The 20,817-nt window shown below is 39.8% G+C and overlaps 1 protein-coding gene across 1 annotated transcript in view; it reads right to left on the bottom strand.

Moving 5' to 3' along the window:
* The window catches only part of LOC110676975 (ras guanine nucleotide exchange factor V), a 271,444-nt gene extending 253,826 nt beyond the window's left edge, over positions 1-17,618 (bottom strand). Inside the window, exon 1 of the mRNA XM_021847141.1 lies at positions 17,560-17,618. The gene's annotated coding sequence lies outside the window, so the exon portion shown is untranslated. The remainder of the gene's footprint in view (positions 1-17,559) is intronic.
* Positions 17,619-20,817: the final 3,199 nt, after the last annotated feature.

Consider the following 20,817-nt stretch of genomic DNA (forward strand, 5'->3'; position numbering starts at 1 on the left):
AATGCTGATCCGGAGATGTTCAGAACCGTGATGCATCGCTGCATAGATCAGGGAATCTTCCTGGATGTATGGAAGCAGCGACAGAAATTAGTGCTACTTTCAAAAGTGGGGAAATCACCAGGTGACCCGTCGGCGTGGTCTATACGCTCTGTCTACTAGATACAATGGGTAAGTTGTTGGAGAGGTTGATGCTTAACAGGCTAGTACCGTATACGGAAGGTGCGGACGGCCTGTCCAACAACTGGTTTGGATTGAGGAGAGGTAAATCTACTCTGGATGTGAAGAATGCGTTCAACAGCGCAAGCTGGAAAGCGTTTGCCCACGCGCTTCATCGCCTCAAGGTACTGGTGCAGTTGTGTAAGTTTCTGTTTTGATGGTAGGTTTCTACTGTATGACACATAGGAGGGGCAATAAAATGTTCAAATTATTGCAGAAGTACCTAAAGGTTCAATCCAGGGCCCGATGCTGTGGAATGCGATGTACGTACTGAGACTGCCCCTTCCGATGGGTATTAAGATTGTTGGCTTCGCTGACGATATCACTCTAGTGGTCTATGGCGAATCGATGGAGGAAGTAGGGTTGACAGCAGCGCACTCTATTTACATAGTTGAGAAATTGATGAAGTCTAGGAAACTACGACTGGCCCGTCACAAGACTGAGGTGGTGGTGGTGGTCAACAACCGCAAGTCCGAGCAACGGGCGCTTATCTCGGTAGGTGATTACACTATAGAGTCCAAGCGATCCCTTAGGCATCTTGGCGTAATGATCGATGACAAGCTCACCTTCGCTAGTCACGTTAAATATGCCTATAAATAGCAGCTATAGCGGAGCTTTCGAGGATGATGTCTAACAGCTCTGCTGTAATTGCCAGCAAACGCAAGCTCTTGGCAAGCGTGGCGCTATCCATACTATGGTAGGCTATGGAGGACCAATCTGGTCAAAAGCGCTTAGAACGAGCAGAAACCTAAAGCGGTTGGAAAGCACGTATAGGATCATGTGCTTAAGAGTAGCAAGTACCGTGTGCATCATAGCCGGGATGACGCCTATCGGACTTATCATCAAGGAAGATGTTCAATGCTTCAACCAAAGAAGTACCAGAGGAGTCCACAACGTGCGCTAGGATGCACCACTCAAAGGTTGGCAGCAGGAATGGGATAACTCCACTTAAGATAGATAGACCCATCGGCTAGTACCAAATGTGTCGGGTTGGTACAAAAGAAACCATGGGGAAGTGAACTTCCACCTGACGCAGTTTCTGTCAAGATATGGTTGCTATAGGCAGGTTCTGTACAAACTCGGGCACGCAGAATCTCCTGCGTTCCCCTATTGTGCTAATGTGGAGGAAACAGCGTAGCATATCGTTTTCGATTATCCGCGTTTCATTGTTGTGAGAGATCGCATGCTCGCTACATGTGGAAGGGACACGTCCCCGGACAATATAATACAGATGTGTGCGGATGCCGAGTGCTGGAATGTAGTAACTCGGATTATGCAGGAATTGCAGCAAAGAGTCGGCTGCAGAGGGGTAGCCCTACCAAGGATGGTTCCCTATCACAATGTTTAAGTCGGCTAGGAGAAACAGTTTGCCGAGGCTACTTCTACTACACGCGTTAGTGATACCGTAAGGTAGTTTCACGTAGAAAAGGCTCCGAGGAATGAGCATGAGCTGGTTTGGTGGGTCGCCGGCGGTGCGGCTTACCAACACTCCCTAAGCTATCTTGTCAGAAGTCTAATTGCAGATTTCCCCCATACAAAAAAAACGAGCGTAGCCCTATAACTAAAACTGAATCATTTGAATTACCATTACCTCAATCTCCCTCTACGCATCCCCAGACTACGAATTCCAGTGGTATTATTCGGTGCTCAGCACCCATCACCACACGGAAGCTTAATCCGTGCAAGGATTTAACTGGAAATTGCGTGCCCACTGTGCTTGCTGTATTACCCATTATGGAGGAAGCAATTGTGCAAGCGAATAAGAATGGACTTCGAACGACCCTGCATGATTGTGTAAATACACACAAAAACCATCGATAGCGGGGGTCATAGGCGGGACCCGGTCGGATGTGGAACTGTGTGTGCAAAAGGGTGGAGCAAATTTATTGAGTCTGGAAATTAGCTTCCATTTCAGGTGCTCCAAAATGAATGGGGGGAGGAAGGCGGTTCGGTTGGGTATTGCTAATGGGTCTGCGGGAAATATCGCACTGCTGGGGAGGGAGTCACGCTTCAGACATAGCCCGAGTGGATTTTCGTCCCGATCGATGCCCAATTGTAACGCAGAGAAGGGGAAGCTGACCGGCAGGCATTAATGGTGTGTAGCATGTTGCAGACTATTAAATTAGCATGTAATTTAACGATCAACGTTTGGCTGCATGTAGGTGTTAAAATACTTGGAAAAATACAAAACCCGTTCGCATAGGGTGGGGAAAAGTGCGGTGGGAACGAGAAGTTGAAGTGCGGCAACACACGTTTCGTTAAGCGCCACTGCTCGGAGAGAACTAGTCAATGATACTCAACTGGACTGCTGAATGGAGTTAATTAAATGTAGCCAGTAGCTTTTCGAGACGACGATGGGACGGGCATTTGTTGAATGTTTGATCTAATTGATATGGACGTCAGTAATTGCAAATTGGAATTAGTTCTGTGCATTTCTTTAGATTATGGATGGAAATGTTTATCTGTTTATCAATTGGTTTGTACATAAAGACAAAAACTAAATTGAAAGTGGTCTACAATTGAAACCATATCAGACAGCCCAAATAGATTCTATTTAAAAGCTTAGCAAACAACGCTTTAGGAGAAAATTTGAAGAAAACGAAAATTTCTCGGATAAATGAAGCTCTTCCGAAAGAATACATAATTCACTATTTGCCAAATATTGTTCATAGTAGGTACATTTAATCAAACAAAATCTGGAAAACAATTCTAGATTGCTGTTGAAAATTGACTGCTTTCGGAGTTTCAGGAATCGACGTCTTGTCTTTCGACTTTTTTCCTCAACCCGTATTTTATACGTCCCTTTCTTTTCTTCGAAGAATCATCTTTAATTCAATTACTTTTCCCATACCATTGGGTTGTCATCGATAGCAGATAATAGAGGGCTTTCTCAGTGACTCACTGAGGACACCTTTTGCCGACAAACCAAGGGTCATGGTTAAGAAATTAAACAATTTCCATCTGTGCGATTACCGAGGGTAGCAATTTTCTTCCCCGGCTCACAAGTCGACACAAACGATTTGCATAGTTTTTTCTCCCCGAGGGTAAGTAATTGAAACCAAGAAGGGATTTTACTTGCGCAACAACAGATAAGAGGGGACCGGACACAAGGAAGAGTAGCGGTCTAATTGCGTTCGATTTGATTCGCAGTGACAAATTATGTCGTTCGCAGCAGTCGTTCCGCCATTATTGTCACCAACAAACGATTCGTCCTGGAAGGGACAGATATCTGCAATGAGAATTGGGGTGAACTAATCGTAGAAGTGTGATTGCCATGTTGCATGAGCGTAATTAGTCACGAGTTTTCAGCCGACAATGGGAGTCGACGGGAGAAAGTAGATAGAGTTGTTACAGTTTGAATTTGTTTGATTTGACTCGCGTCGGGTATTAAAATCAAATAGAAAATATGAAATATTTGATGAATTTTCAGGACATATTTATTTCAGTTTTGCTGGGCCACAATTTGTTGCGATAAATCTACTTCAATTGAATTATTCTCCTCTGTATCGCTAAAATCCACTGTTTGGACGCTATTCAAATTCGTGTATTTGACAAAATAAAACAGAGTGTTATGTGAGGGAATTTGTCAAACAAACGAGTTCCTACGCTGCGTTGTGCGGGTGTGATGTAATTGGTATAAATGAACGGCATTTACGCAAATACTTATGCGATTTATGATTGTCTGGGTATTGATCGATTCTGGTGGGGTCGAGTCCACAGCGATTCAATTCATAGATTTCACGATCAAAATAGAATAACTTCAAAATGATAGATTTTAGATGATTGGTGTATTGGATGAAGTTTTTTGATATTGAAAGGCGCTTTTTTTTGTATTATGAGTTAGATGATCAATCCACCAAAAAGTGAGATAAAATATGGTTTTTCAATAACAAAAAAAAACGCAAAATTGCCGACTGAATGTTGTTTATAAAAATCAAAGGATAATAATCATAATTATAATAAAAACAAACATGGTGGAGGGAAATGATAGCAACGAGAAGCATCATAATAATTATATGAGAAACTTATATCAAGTTATAAATAGGTAGTGCTTTGTGAAGCCCAAGCAGGACAGTACGGTTTTGCGTCGTCCGATTGACTTTGCTGACGGATTCGCGCGTGTTTTCGTTTCGCTGGAGATTTTTTTTCCCTGTTTTGGAGCGTCTTGCTGGGTAGGTATTTGGGAAGGCCCAAGCAAGACGGTTTGTTTTCGGGACGCCAAGAAGTTTTGCTGTCAGTATCACTTTTGTGTTCAGTCGAGAATGGATTACCAACTTGTGAGTTCGTTTCATGCTTATGACAACACATTTTTTCTTGAAAGCGTAACTTTTATGTAATATTAAAACAAACTTTGTATGGTTCGTCACTATAAGTGTCGGCATTATGCTTTTTTCTTATACAACTTCAATATACATATATTTTTCTCTTTTTGACATTATTAAAAATTATCTCTTGAATTGTTCGACATTGTGAATGTTGACGTATTTTCTAAAACTTCTACCATATCGAGACAAAATGCACAGTAATACTCATATGTAATTTTCAAACAAACTATGTATGGTTTGTCACTACAAGTGAGGGCATTATTCCTGTTTCATTTAAGTTAAAATATATACATGCAATTTTCAGTTTTCGTCATTAATAATAACGTGTTTTGAATTGTTCGACATTATAGATGTTGACGTATTTTTTTCCAAAAACTTCTCGAGACAAAAATACAAAACTAGCTTTAAATACAAGTCGTATATTTCCCCCTTGTCCATGGATCGCATCACCGACCAGAGGTGACTCCCAGATCTTTTCCTCTCTCACTAATAAACACCCTTCCCGTGGTGATTGTGGAGATGTAGAGGTATTCTCGGTCTCTAGAAGCAACAATCATTACACCCTAAAAACAAAACGTAGGATGTACAAAGTATCATAATGGTTATATTGTAGTTCATTGTACGAGACCTTTTATAACAACAATTCGTCAATTTGGAAATTCGAATATGAAGTGGTGTTGCACGAAAGTAACATCAGTAGCAACAGTGTTGTAGTTTCATACTAGGGACTAGTGTATAATGTAATTTTATGTTAGATTGTGTAGCGTTGTACCTAGGACAGGACGTGACAGCTCAACTAAGACTGCCCAGTTGTTTTTCAGTCGATGACCTGGACGATAAAAAAGCCAGTACTATCAGTATTCTTCTTAAGTATATCTTGTGAAAAAAATCACATATCAAGGCTCATTATTTAATTGTTTCTTGCACGCTTCATTAATTAACTGCAAACGAGGATGCTTTATTTTTTAAAACTCACGATTATATTCAAAACCGACGATATTTTTAGAGAAAATTAACACAATTTCCATTATATTGCTTTCAATTAAGTATTTTTTTCGTATTTTAATATTGTAGAAGCACATGCGGTAAACTTAACATCGAATATAAATAGATTTGTAACAAAAGAATTCCATGAAAAAAATCAAACTTTTGATGAACACTCTCATTTAAGATCTAGCAACACGGCCGGGCTAGCAACAAAGTGCCCTGTTGCAATCGAACTCAACGATGTGAAAGAAGGCCAAAAAGACCAATGAGAAAGACAGGCAATTGGTTTCATTTTTGTACTTTGACCTGTCACGTCTTGTCTTAGCGTTGTACTATATCTACTGTTCATAGATAATAAATAGGTAAACAAATAATTCCTTTGGATCATAAAATAACAGATAATTTTTATTCATTGATTTTAATAACCTCTAACCCCGTTCTAACGTTGTTTCATATTCGTGTGAAATTTAATTATTTTTGATATTTTTTTTTATTATCACAACATTGTACAATACTAGTCGAACGATGTACAGAAAAGCGATTGAAATTTCATTGAGAAATTAAAAAGATAACGCATGTGCAAGGTGTCCACTTTATAAAATGAACAGTCCTTAAACAGCTTGATTTTGTTCAAAAACTGGTGGAAATAAATAGTTTTACTTAAAATTTCAGCTCTCTTGCACCTAAAGTAAACCTCTTGTTCCTATGGTAGCACTACTAAGAGAAACCATTTTTTATTAAACAAAATAATTGATGACTTAGGATTTTTTTTACATCAATCTAAAGCTTTTGATCCACACTTTAAAATAAAAATATAAAATTTTTGAAAAAATATGGTTTTGATTTGTATTTTGCCTACGCCGTGAAGCTAGTGCTTCTATGTAAATAGAAATTAGAAATAGTGCTACTATAGGCACATGTGGCACAAGCGCTAAAAATGCAAACATTTGAGCATTCGTAGTTTTCATATTCTCCGTAAAACCAAGCTAAAGAGCTTTCAGATGATGTAAAAGTTATGCATATGGCTTTATTTTTAGATTTTAAACGAAGAATTGTTCTTAGCTATGCGGCTATTGGTACATCGACCCTACTTTTATTATTACTCAAATTGTCAAAAATAGGATCGGAGCCAGGACTCTTTAGTTGGATCCAGTCATATGTATCACATCGGAATCAAATGGTATGCTTTTAAAATAAATTCTCAGTTCACATTTCTGTAACCTCTGGAGGTTCTCATTCAGGGCCAATTTTTTTCATTTTGTGTGTAAACATTTCCTTCATACTTAGAAAATTTAAATTGCAGACAATAGCTCTTCATAGAAGTAAATAATTCTAGCAAAACAGTAGAATTCCAGAATGAAATAAACTTATTTTTTACTTGGTGCAAAAAAATCTACACAAAATCGATGCCAAACAAATTAATTTAGTCGAAAACATGCCACACCCCCAATTGAAGCATTTTTAGGAAATCAAGAAATGCAGAAGTGTAAAATTGATAGGGATGTAGGCGTAATCCTAGACTCAAAACGCACTTTCGTAGAAAATTGCAATTCCATAATAAACAAAGCAAACACTATTCTTGGCTTCAATAAGAGGTTCAACAAACAAATTCAAGGCACTTACACTATTAAAATATTATATATTACATGTGAAATACCAATTTTGAAATACTGTAACCTAGTATGGAACCCGTACCATGTCGTACACGAAGAACGCAAAGAATCAGTACATAATCAGTTTTTTTTTATACGCCCTTCGGACTTCTGTCATATGAAGCACGCTGCATGCTCGTCAACTTGGAAACACTTAAGCAAGCGCTCTTTATGAACAACATTATTTCAATTTTGACAGTTTCAAAATGAAATTTCTGTAAAAATCATTACCGAACCTACCAAAATCGTTCTGCTGTTCTAATTTTGTCAACTGTTAGTATTGCTTTGTTCTTCCTACCCACTTCATTTCTAAAAGAATGGTGTCTGTCATTGTTGAGCTGTAGGCGGATTTGAACTACTATCAAACTTCAATGGATATTAACATGTACATTCAACTTCCTAAGACTCTACATTTTATCAAATCTTGAAGTTTTATTTGAATTTTTCGAGTTGGTTGAAATTTTATCCATATGACTACATTAATATTCATAGGATCAATAGCGTGCAAACCCTGAGAAAGCAGTTTATTTTATTAAAAAAGGTATCTTAAGCTTGTATGAGAGTCCGGAGATCTCATTTTTTCCAAGAGGTCCAATTTTTTAACCTTTTTATAATGATGAATGTTTGTCGATGTTCCATAGGTATTTTGAATGAGGCAATTTCTTACAGGACAGGAACATGTTACACTTTAAGGAAGGTGTACGTTTATGCCAAACGTCCATAATACGTAATTGTCAACCATAAAATTATGCTAGTCGTTCTGTTCCGCCCGTGATTGCCAAAAGTATGTTCTGTGAATTACCGTAATTCGGGGAGTAGTTGATCAGAGGGGAGAAGTGGATCATTCCCGTACCCACATGTGTGAACTGCTAAGAGAGCTATTATCCGTTTTCAATTATCACAAGGTTTGTCATATCGTATTACCTAATCACTGCTCTTGATCTTTCTAAATTCGGTTCGTCGGGTACAAGACACGACCGCATGACGTTAACTACGTCAAGTGATTTTCTGCATTTTAGTTGATTGTCATAGTTGCAGGCTTCATTTAGTTCAAACTCTAACATAATATCGTGACGGCCGCAACATTTTAGTTTTAGGACCTTGTATATTGCCGTAAGATGTAGTTAACATCAAAAGAAGAATGAGCGAAGAAGCAGAAATTGGTTTCCTTTTATAGTGCGCTTCCCAACGTGTTTGGGTCGATATTTTCCCAATTTTTGGCAGTCTATCGTCAACAATCAAAAGTTTTCTCCATTTGAGTAAAATGTTGTACCGTTTTGTCTCAAATTCCGAACAGACTCATATTCCGAACACTCGGTTTTTGTATGGCGATTTGGTTGAAATGTTTCGCTGAAATATGTCATCAAATTACAAGGAAATGGCAGTCATTTGCAATTCAATTTTAACGTCTCCAATATAGTTTATACCGCGAGAGTAGTGATGATTTTATAGTTTGAGACCACTAAAACAAGCTCAGATACATTTATTTACGAAATTATTCATTTGAATACGCTTTATTCGTGCTGTTCGGAATTTGAATCAAGGTGTTCGGAATATGAGACAGAATGTACAGAGTGTTCGGGATTTGAATCACAATGTTGTTCCATACTATTACGTAGAAACAATGTTAAACAAGTTTAAATAAACAATTTTATCGTTACACTCAACAGCTAACAGTTAGACTTTGAGAAACTAAAATTTTCACAAATATCAGCTAATTTATGCCAACCAGATGCATTTGAAGTCACTGTTGGCCTTAAGTGTTCGGAATATGAGTCAAAACGGTATAAATTTTTTAAATTTTAGATTTTCAATTGACACCCAGTATATTGCCGTAAGACGTAGTTAACGTCAAAAAACCATTTTCAGAGAAAAAAATGGTCTTTTTGTGAGCGACAACATTTAGTTCTAAAATTGACCGATTTATCAACAAGTTGTAAGATTTTTGAGACTTGATTCGGGATCAGTGATCCCAAATTTAGTAAATAACATATCTCTTTATTTTAAGAAACGTGTCACAGTAATTGATCAACTTCACCCCGGAAATAAAAATTCCACTTTTTGATTTCTAAAAAATGTTTTTGTAATTATGATAACAATTCGTAAAAATTGCGTTTGTATAATTCGATGAACAACCAGTACAGGTTTTAAAAATATTTGGATGAGAATACATGCATCCTACTAGGAAGTATAGAAAAGAATCGCTCAAAAGTGATCAACTTCACTCCATTTTAAGTACCAAAATATTAAGTAGATTTAAACAAATATCTATTCCATTTGGATTTTTTCTTCAATGATGGATAAAGCTAATTATTTTCAACTGTATGACACATTCGTTGTATACTTTAAGGCGCTCAGGACATCTCCAAAGTCATTTAATCACTATTTTCATGATTTATCAATAATTCATGATTAATAATTAATTGACTGATGATTAAATGCCCAAAAGTATGTAGGTACTAAACACCTTGAAGTTTGCAACAAATAGGTAATACACTAGATTATGTTGAATTTTACTCATGATAACGATAAATCCCACATTGAAAACTTTTAGACTTTTTTACAGCAAATTATTCACAATTTTCAATCACAAATTGTGATTAAATTTATGGTTAATCATCAAAGCTCTGATGCGCGTTGAGGAATTTTAGAGTAAGCAATCACTCAAGGCCTTCACCCATTTTTACATGTAATTAATTCGGAGAACATTTTCAATCACTCCATTACGGAAATGAAGAAAATAAACCCATCAAATTCGGAATACTTGCTGAACCGGTAGGCCTTCGTCGTGACTCAATTGTCTTAGCAGGTTCGAATCTCAGCCAATCCATTATCGCATTTCACCGAAAAGAACACACCGAACGCTTTCTACGGAAATTGTTTATCCCATTCCGATTGTTAGTTGACTGCTCAGCCCACTAGACCAAGAGGAGGATCCTGTTCCATCCACGTCTTCGTCGTCGTCATTCGCTGCCACCGAGTGAAAGCTTCATCAATCAACAGAAACTGAAATAATTTGAATAAAAAATCAATTTGTAACTTTGTCTTGCAAACTTCCGTTCCCCGTCATTTTTCACCCTTCGTCATCGTATTTTTTTCCGGCTACCGAATCGCTTCAAAATTCAGCAGAGTTCTATTTCCGCTGGAGGGAAGCGACTCGGTTGGCGACTGGAAGGAAAGGGAAAGGAAACCAAGCTGAATGATTATATTGAAAACCACTTTTACTCTTCTGTCAACAAGGGCCATTTTGAGGCTTTTCGACTTTGAGGCCGCGGCAAGTCAAGCAGCGGTGGGCACACAAAAGAATTGACAAATTGTTCTCGGGGTCGGCAAGGGCCTCGGAGACAGCCGGGTCCTAGTCACAGCAGATCTGGTCGTATGCAGAAGTTCTCGATTGAGCTCCGTATCTCTGAAGGACGGTTAGAAGCCAAGATTCATGTTTCTATGTCACATATAAAAATACGGTTATTTTATATCACTGTTTTGTTCAGATTTGTAACTGCTAGAGCAGTGATTACCAACATTTTTGAAATCGTGTAGTTTGAAGCCAAAAAATAAAATATGTCACAATCATCATAAAATAAATGTCGTAGAACCGCAACTCGATAATAATGCTTTCTAGAAAAGCGAGGTAAGAGATTCCTTAAATATGTTTCTCAATCAAAGAAGACTAAGCTTATTTTCAATAACTTTGTGGTTCCCCTGAAAAGCCGTCAAGGCTGCTTTGGGTCCCGCAAACCATCAGTTGGGAAACCCTTTGGTCTAGAAGGTCGATGTGATATGTATCATAATGTGCCTTCAAGCTTCAACCTTCACTCCATAAAAGCAAGTGAAATTTAATCAAATAAACGAAAATCTTTGTAACGTTGCTCCACATACCCATTCTAGTGTCAAACCCATTGATGCGGGATGATATATGACACAGTTTTTCTCCGCAATTTCCACTGCATGCAAAATCGTTTCTTTTGTGTGCTTCTCAGCAAATTCATCATCAAGCTGCACAACAAAAGAACTCCGTCACAATTTAGCAAATCCTCTTACCGAACAAAAACATAAACACACTGAATGGCATTAGTTTGTGTGTCACACGTCGTCCACTTGCATTGTTCAGGAGGCGGACTTTTCATATCTCCTTCAGAACTTTTTTTTGGTCTCACTCTTTCTCTCTCTTGCTCTTGTTCCAGAAAAGAAGGATAAAACTCGGCTTAAACTGTCCAAGTGGAGGAACTCGCTTGCTTTTCCCATAAAAAAGGCGGTGAGTATTAGAAAACAAAACGATATAGCACGCTTGACAAAAGTTGTTTGTTTAAAACCCTTTTTTCGGGGTTTCTCTCGCCTCTGCACTGTTGATGCCTCTTGCAAGGTTCGAATGTGTTGTTGCACACCTGCTTGAAGTTGAACTTCGTGGGATGATGGTTTGCATTGCTGGACAAAAGTCCTAACAGTTTTCATTTCAAATGCGCGATTTTTTTTTCTTCTAACATTTCGTTAACAACATATCATATTTAATTTGTAGTAACAGTTCAGAGTTTTCACAGATATAAGAGAAAAAAAAACACTTTTAATTAACGTGACATAACATAACCTAAACATATAACGCAATAGCAATCTTCGGCAGACACAAACCTATTCACTGGGTTACGACCACTGCAAATCATTCCACACGGGAAAACACTGTAGAGATGGATGATACCTTCACAACTTTCGACAGACAGAAACGATGGGATAAGAAGCGTAACCATCGAACCGGGCTGGTGGTTTAGGGAGGAAACACAGTGCACAAACAAATAATAAAATAATTAAATTATGGATTATATTCAGTGCCGCATTGAACAGCAGCAGCGGCAGCAAAGTTTTGTTTAACCATCGGTATGCTTTATTGCTTGGGGTTTTGTTTGCTTTTCTCCCTTTCTGGAACTTATTGTTGGTACAGCGTGAAAAATGATGCACAAGAGCCATTCTTCACGCGGGTTAAACAGGTAGGTAGAGCTGTAAAATATGCGTACTTAGCACAATTTGGGATCGATTTTTTACCGAAAGGAGCAAAAAGCTGATTTTAAATCGTTTACGAAATAAAGCTATAGCTGAGCGAAAGTGATCGAGTATGCGACCTTTCTGCTGAAATGTTGAATACAGCTTACATATAATACTGCCGCGCATTCTGGTAAACAGACTGATACTACCTTTGTTGGCGGAACAGATCTTTACTTCGCGGATGATCCTAGAAGAATTTCGGAAGTATAACTTGCAAACTCACCATCTGTTCATTGAAAATCTCCATCTAATTATGAATGTCTAGGTATCGAATGATTCAGTGGAGAGAAATGTGCTGGTTTTCTGGTAAAGCTTATTAGGCTGATTTGTGCAACGCTGAATGCCGCGAAGGCAATGAGAAGATCAACTTCGTTCGTTGCCTCAGATGGATTGAAGTAACAATAGGGAGGACATAGAGAAGCGGTATTCAACAAGCTTAGGGCAACTACCATGACGAGGTTGTTTTTCCGCAGTGGGCTACGTGAATCAAAGCTGCATCCTAAATATTGTCGTTAAAATTCCAAAAAACGAACTGCCAAGATTCGGGTCCTGCTGCTCTCCGACCTATTTCGCTTACTATTACGGCGAAGTAACTCGAGCGAATTGTCAATCGTCGCTTGACACCTGAGCCGGAGTCGAACGGACGACTTGAGAAGCGTCAGCATGCTTTACGTGTGGGACGTGGTACCGACTCGTACTTCAACGATCTGCCGAGATCTATACTAAACGTCAACGAGCATTGTTTAATAGCGTATGACACTACCTGGCAGCACGGTATACATCGCACCATGAAAACATGGCGGGTACGTAGTCGGATGATGAACCTACTGCAAAGCTTTTTTTTTTTTGAAGCGAACGTTTCAGGTGTCGATAGGTGCAAGAGTCAGTGTTATTTGTAACGCTGTTCCTGATGGTGATGCAGCCCATCTTCCGGATACTGCCGAATGAAATCGACATACTCTTGTACGCCGGCGACATCCTCTTCGTCGCCAAAAGCAAAGGTTGGTATCAGAAATTGAAGGCAGCGGTGAAAGCTTTCTGTAAATGGTAGAAAAGTGTCGGCTTCGCAATGTTGCCCCCATCCCGATAAAACCTTGGCAGACCTCCAAGTTTGTTCTAAACCCGCCACCTTAACTCTTCCACCAGCTCAGTTGAACCTTTCCTGACTTGCGCCGATCTGGCTCTAAACTTGTCACCCCATAAGGGGCCGGGTCAACTCTAGCATGGGCGTCACTGCTTTCATATATCTCCAAAATAGAAAATTTCCAAAACAATGCCGATACAATGGAGTTCAGCACAGCAAGAGTCGAGGACACGAGCGCGTTCCAGAAAAGCGGTAAGGTGCCACGATTGACGGTGCATACCACGGGGAATCTACCGACGCATAACAGTAGCTCCAAGCAATGTGTACACATCGAAATCGAGCAACGACGCCGCTCTAGGAGGGCAACAACCTGAACACTCGAGGTTGACGGAGGTGAAGAATAAGGTCGATGAACTCATTCAGTTTGTAAAGGACCGACACAATGTGTATACCGCTATCAAGAGCAAGCTGACGAGCATCAAATTCTCAGTCAACGCTGCCATGAACAAGCAGAAAGCGCTGGAGATGAGAGCAGAGCTTGCCGAAAAGGTAGCGGCCGTTGAGCTTACGAAGGTACGACGTGACAAACCTACGAAGAAGCGAGAGAGAGAGAGAGTCACCATGAGAAGAGGAAGACCCAAAAAAGCAGCGAAACGAGCAAGAAAAAGGTGTGCCGGAAAAGAACGAGAACGATGATGGATGGCAAACCATCGTCTACGCCAGAGAAGAAAAAGGACGGGGAAAAAGCGAAGAGGTGTCCGTGGTCGAAAGGGGATGCCATTTTTGTTAAGGCAAACGACCAAACAACGCACGCAGATATCTTTCGAAAAAGGAGAGACTGTTTGAGCTGAAGAGCGACTCAGCGATCAAGAGCTCGGCCTTTTTTTCTAATCTAATCGCAACGGAAGAAACGCAGATCAATCTGAATCACTGCGACACCGCACAGCAACTGTTGTGGCAGTCGACTACAAAAACTAAGTGCGACGTTGTGATAATAGCTGAACCGTATCGAGTACCACTCAATAACGTCTATTTGGTGGCGGATAGCACAGGTACAGTGGCGATACGAGTGACGAGTAGGTTTCCTATCCAGAAAGTGGTAACAGGTTACAACCTACTGAAGGCTTCACCAAAACTAGACGTACGAGTGTGCAACGAAGGCACCGGAGCACATTTCGGAAAGACAGGCAAGAGTAGATCATCGACCTAATATTTTGTAGCCCATCATTGGCGGGCAGCAGGGTAAGCGAAGAGTACACCCATAGGATCACCAGGTGATTCGCTAAAGGATTGGCCAACGAAACACTGCGACTGTGCAGAGGAACACTATTGCGATGCCCTGGACTTGGATGCGTTAGAGCAAACAAAAGCGATGGCAAGGGCATGTGATACAACGATGCCATGAAAACGGGAGTCCCGCGTACGGGTGGAACGAGGTACTCAACGCCCTCCGCGCTGATTGCCTTAAAGTCAGAGGGCGTTCCCAGAGAGCAAGGAACGCAGAAGTGAAAGAGGTGCGAAAGCCAGAGTTGCTTTCAAAAGCGAGCAAGTCTGAATGCTACAAGAAGCTGTGCCGAGCAGCTGACGCCAACCCCTCGGGTGACGCTTATCGAGTGGTCATGGCGAAAGTCAAAGGTCCATCAATACCGGTTGAAAAGTGTGCTGAAAATTTGAGGGCTATTGTCGAGGGTCTCTTCCCAACGCATGATCTGACACCGTGGCCAGCCACATCGTATGTCGATGAGGAAGAAGCAAACGCCGAAGATCATCAGGTCTCCAATAACGAGCTTGTAGCAGTGGCGAAAGCATTGAAGGTGAGAAAGGACCAGATGGAATAGGGGAATTGGGGGTAATATGCCCATAGGGGGCAAAACGCGCCACCATCGATTTGGACGAATGATGTGTTTAAGAATCATTTTTTTCACCCTAGATCATAGAAAATGGATTAAAATGCATTTACTAATATGTTTTATTGTGTTTTTCTTAACCAAATTGATAAAACCGTATAAAAACGTTTTTCGCTGTTTCCGTTGCAATTTTGTACGATTTTCAATGTAATATTTTAGGTCGATAAATAACCAAATTTCTGAAACTATTGCCGAGAGCCAGCTTGTGCACTGTCATAGTTTGTAGTACGTGCAAAACATATGTTAAATTTGCCCTCAAAAAGCTTATTGAAGGACCTAAACTTTAATCAACTCTGGGGGCAAAACGCCCATCCCTATTTCATAACACAAAAACAGCCGTTTGAATTTAAATTCTACCAAACGTAATGCCACGTTGGAGTTACACAAAAATTGGAACCTTACAAATGCACATTTTTCGCATCAGCATGTATACTATTATTGAACAATAATATCTGAACAAACGCCCGGATGTATGCAACCCATATACAAGCATGATTGTGTGCGTTCGTTTACAGCATGGCTAACGCCGAACTCAAGCGGGGCGTTTTACCCCGAAAAACAATACATATGCAGTTAAGCAAGCATTTTTTTTAATTAATTTATAAACCCCAGAAAAGTTAAAATGGATAGCTGTTTCTACTATTTGGTAGAAAACATGTTTGTTTATCCGACCATAATTAAAAAAGAGCATAAACTAATGTTTTTCACATCTAAAATCGCTGTTCTCCTTAACGCGGGCAAACTACCCCCAGTCCCCCTACCGTGAATGTGACGCTAAAAGCGGCGATCCCAGCGTACCCGGATATGTTTCCGAATCTAGTGGAGATCCAAGCTACCGTCGAAAGTGAGAACTAGTTTTTAGTAAATATGCACGCAAGTGTATCCCACACAGTGTCAATTCTCTACAGGCCAGGTTTTTAAAACTTTTTTACATCTCTCTATGATAAAAAAAGATGTCTCAACAGAAATGTCTCATCAGAGATGTCTCAACAGAGATGTCTCAACAGAGATGTCTCAACAGAGATATCTCAACAGAGATATTTCAACAGAGATGTTTCCAAAGAGATGTCCCAACAGAGGTGTCTCAACAGAGATGTCTCAACAGAAATGTCTCATCAGATATGTCTCAACAAAGATGTCTGACTAGAGATGTTCCAACAGAGATGTCTCAACAGAGATGTTTCCAAAAAGATGTCTCAACCGAGATGTCTCAACAGTTGTCTCCACAGATGTCTCAACAAATATCTCAACAGATGTCTCGATAGTGTCTCAACTGATGTCTCAACAGAGATCTCCATAAAGGTTTCCACGAAAGTCTTCTCAGATGTCTTCAATGTAGGTGTTAAAAGAAATCTCAACGGAGATTTGAACAAAGGCTATAGAAGAAGTTTATAAAAGGCTTCCACAGAGGTAAAGATTGCCGGTTTTGTGTATTATATTGTCTAGGTAATAACCACTAGACCACTGGAAACGAAGGAAATGCTGACGGTGGAGATGATTGAGATCCTTTTAACCTGGATAAATGTAGCCAAGCTACAGTTGGCGCATTATATGGCTGAGGCAGTATCAGTGAGTTACACATAGGTTTAGAGTGCTGTAATCAACGTTGGAGGGAAGAGTGATGGTGTAAGAGTCAAAGCTCATGTCGATTTCGCCTGCTGCAAGGTATATAAAAGCGAAGTTCATGAAGAACCTCAATGAGTTTCAGAGATTCTCATTGCATTCCAAAAGATTCCCAGCGTATCGCAAACTCTTTGAAAACAAATAGGAGTTCTTCCAGAAGTCGGGAGGCATGGATAATAATAAGATGGAGTCTTTCGATACAGTGGAACTTTTTGTAAGCCCTTAAATTAACGATGTTCTAAATTATCTCGAGGATTAAACGGAATTTACAGAAAAAGAAGTAAAACGACCCACAAGAGGTTAGGGAAAAGTTGAGATTGAACAAGAATTCGTTTATATTCCACTACTGGCAACAAAGAATACGATACATTTCTTCAAGACGAGTGATGATGCTGAAGACGGCCTTCTAGTCGAAATCGCAATTCGCGCTCCCGCTTAAGGACTCGAAGGGGATGGGATTCGATTCCAGGTCCTCGGCGTGAGAGGCGTGTGTTCCATCCACTAATTCAAGTCCATCCTTACCCGATTTTTAGATAAGATAGATAGAGATTTAGATTACTTATTCCGTCATAAAGGCAATTATCGATTTTATCTATACATCAGTCTAGAATTTGTATCTATCTGTAGATGTTCTCCAGGAAAACTTTTGTTTCAACAATAAGCTTCTATACTGCTTCTATTTAAATGCATAATTGGCCCTTGTTAAGGGTCTCACATAATCTTCTAGTTACCTTAGTTACAACAACTAATGGCGTCGTTAGATTACCAAGTTATCCATCGACGTTTGCCTTGTTATCCTATGATGTTTATTCATTCAACTACCTGCAAAGAAAACAGAAATAAACGATTAGTCTTCAATCATTGATTTGAAGGAATGTTAGCAAGCAATTTGACTTTTTAATAGAATTCTTCTTGGAAGAATGGTACACTTGCTCTGTTCTTCACAGTTTCAGTTCAACGAACTAAACAACGACACTTCCAAGTATGGCTCTTAATCATCGAAATTCATTGGTTACGCCCATGTTTTCGGTTCAAATTGACCCCCATCAATCATCAGCTGGCAACTCGATAATGGTTCACTTGATACACTCTGTGGACAAATGCCGGAGGAATACTGACACACACAAAGAGCCCTGCAGTTTCTGTCATTGGTGACACATTTTCCCCTTTTGCTACCCAGTTACCGAGCAAAAGGCATAAATAAACCAGATCCCTTCCAATAGGCATTAACCTCTCCATCCAGGCAGCTCGTGTGACTGCATGGAAACCGTAAGATAAAGTCCCAACAACGTTCAAAGAACAAACAATCCTGCAACGCTCGCCGGCGTAGTTTTCCTTTGAACTGAATTTTCCTCTTCCTGGACCTTGTCCGGCTCCATGGGAATTGTGGGGAGAAGGGAGGGTCAAAATTTACTCCTTGTAGCTTCATTTTTTATTAAATTTATTTTAATTCACGAGGATTCAAAAATTTGAGTGTCTTTTCATAGCCAAAAATTTTGGAATACAAAAAAGTTTGTTGTTTTTTTTTTGTAGAAAACAGCACCAATAATAATAATATTATCGATGTTTTAACAGATCATCGTTGAAAGCTTCAAAAAGTGCAATTCGCACCACCTTCCCCAGAAACAACGTACTAAAAAAAAACTTTTCCACCGGCTATGTGTTCGAATCCGAACGAAACAGTAAATGCAATGGCTCAGACCGGCCGTAAGTCTATCCCCGGAGCTCGTGTTCCAGAGAGATTGTAGGTACGTTGTTTGGAGACGACCAACGAATCCAATTGAGTACACCATAAACTATGTTGTGGTTTGAGTTGATTCGTTTTTGTTCCACTACTCTCACCGTTTGTAGGTACCATGACTGGAATCCCGGCAACAATTATTCACCGGGTTGCAAGGTATTCAATGATGTTACTTCGGTAGATTGAGTTTCAGGCGGATGGTTTATAGGAGAATTAAAGCTGAAATGTGAGTTTGATAACAAATAGTGATTACTTTACAATATCCGGTCCCAATAAGGCGTAAACTCCACTTATCTACTCAAATTCTCAAATGGGTCTTTAATCAGACATCAACACTGGGGAATGTTCATCTTACTCTCAGTGGTAGAGCAAAGCAACACATCAAAATAGTTGCCTGAAGAATATTGTAAGCTTTTCCAATATATAAATTTCACCTCAGAAACCGAATCGAATGCTGGCTCATATCTTTTGCAATGTTCAATGGGTGCTTAAGTACACAGACACAAGGCTTGATACAAGGAATACTGAGATGGATTTACAGTAGCAAAATGATTTATGGTTCCCAGTAAATGGAGGTCAGGACGGTTGGCTTTGGTTTTGATTGGATTTTTTTCCGAGCAGGATATCGAACAAACCAAACGAGCCTTGGTAAATTCCTCAAAGAGAATACTTAGTATGCAATTGCAGCTGTTGTACGATAGTTTCGCAAGTCGTACATGTTAATCTTTACCTGATTTGTGGAAAGGGGTAATCGATTTGATATTATTTTTCAGACAGCACTTGAAGGATGAATTGGATAGTTATATGAGTCATATACGTTCAATTACGGCAACATTACCTATTTTAATTTAATGTTGTGTTCTGGTATAATTAAATAATGTTATGTTAAAGTTAGACGAGTTGCTGTGTGACGAGAGCTAATGTTATGGCAGACTCGTGAACCCAATATGATATCATGGGGTTCGTTGATCCATAGGAAGCTTGAAAGCTATGCTAAGCAAAATGACAGAACTGAGGTAACAAAGGTCTCCATTTCGATGTTTCACCAAATTTAACTTTTTTTAATTTAAATTAATCTTATGTCTAAAAACTGTCAATGTGACAAAAAATCTATCTTCGCACACAGATCGCGTCAGAAACCATGATAATGATTTTGTCATGAAACTTAAGCCGCACAACCACAAAGTCAAAAAAATAAAATGATACAATATATTATTTTTATGATTACTTTCAAAGTTTTTGGAAATGCAGTTTCCATGATTTTTGCGAGTTTGGCGATTAAGTAATCTTTGAACCTTCAGAATTCCAGGAATAATGGAACTTTATGGATTGGTCTAGGAAACTGTTGCATATATTCCTTGAATTTCTAAAGAAGTTGTCCAAAAATCCCCAGGTACCTACGCTCCAGTAGCCACCCAACAAATTGACAAACTAAAAAAAAGCTGAAAGTTGGAAGCGGCTATTCTAGTTAAAGATAAAGAAATCGTTAAACTGCTGGAACAGAGCAAGTGAAAGGACTAGGAAATCGAACAGATGATGGCTTTCGTCAAACAGGTCAAACCCAGAGCGAGTACACCATTCCAGTAAAACAATCGTCACAGAGAAGCCTTGCCACAGCCAAGACGACCGTACTAGTAACTTGATCGAGTAAAAACTCCCCGGCTATTCAAGAGACCAAGCGCGGATGACCTGCGGAGTTCACGCCAAACACGAGCCCACCACCACCAAAGAAGACCGCAACCAGTACATACGACCTTACGCAAATGGAGTACTCTGGCGAAAGGTGTGAGGTATCGGAAATACCCTTCTAATAAGCGTCTTCGATAGTTCAACACTCAGAACCCGTGTGTAAAACGTTAACAACCCTCGCACGAATGTGAACAACGCGATCAATCGACTCGGAAGCAGAGAAAGTGCGGTGCCTCTTCCGAAGCTAGTACGGCAGGCTGAAGAAGTCATCAAATTCTCCTCCGCAGCCGATGGATTCGTAGATTCTTCAATAACACTGCCGATGCGAAGAATGTCGACCACCGATGCGAAGAAAAGACCGCATTCAATACGCACGACCTCATGCAAATGGAGTACTCTGGCGAAGAGTCTGAGGTATCAGAGACACCCCCTAACTAGCGTCTTTGATAGTTCTACCCTCCAAACCCCTTTGGACAACATTGACAACCATCGCACGAATATGGACAACGAGATTGATTGGCTCGGTAGTGAGTCATCCAGGACGTCTTACCCTAACCCG

This window comes from Aedes aegypti, chromosome 1 (assembly GCF_002204515.2).
Source record: "Aedes aegypti strain LVP_AGWG chromosome 1, AaegL5.0 Primary Assembly, whole genome shotgun sequence".
NCBI classification, from domain to species: Eukaryota; Metazoa; Arthropoda; class Insecta; order Diptera; family Culicidae; genus Aedes; species Aedes aegypti.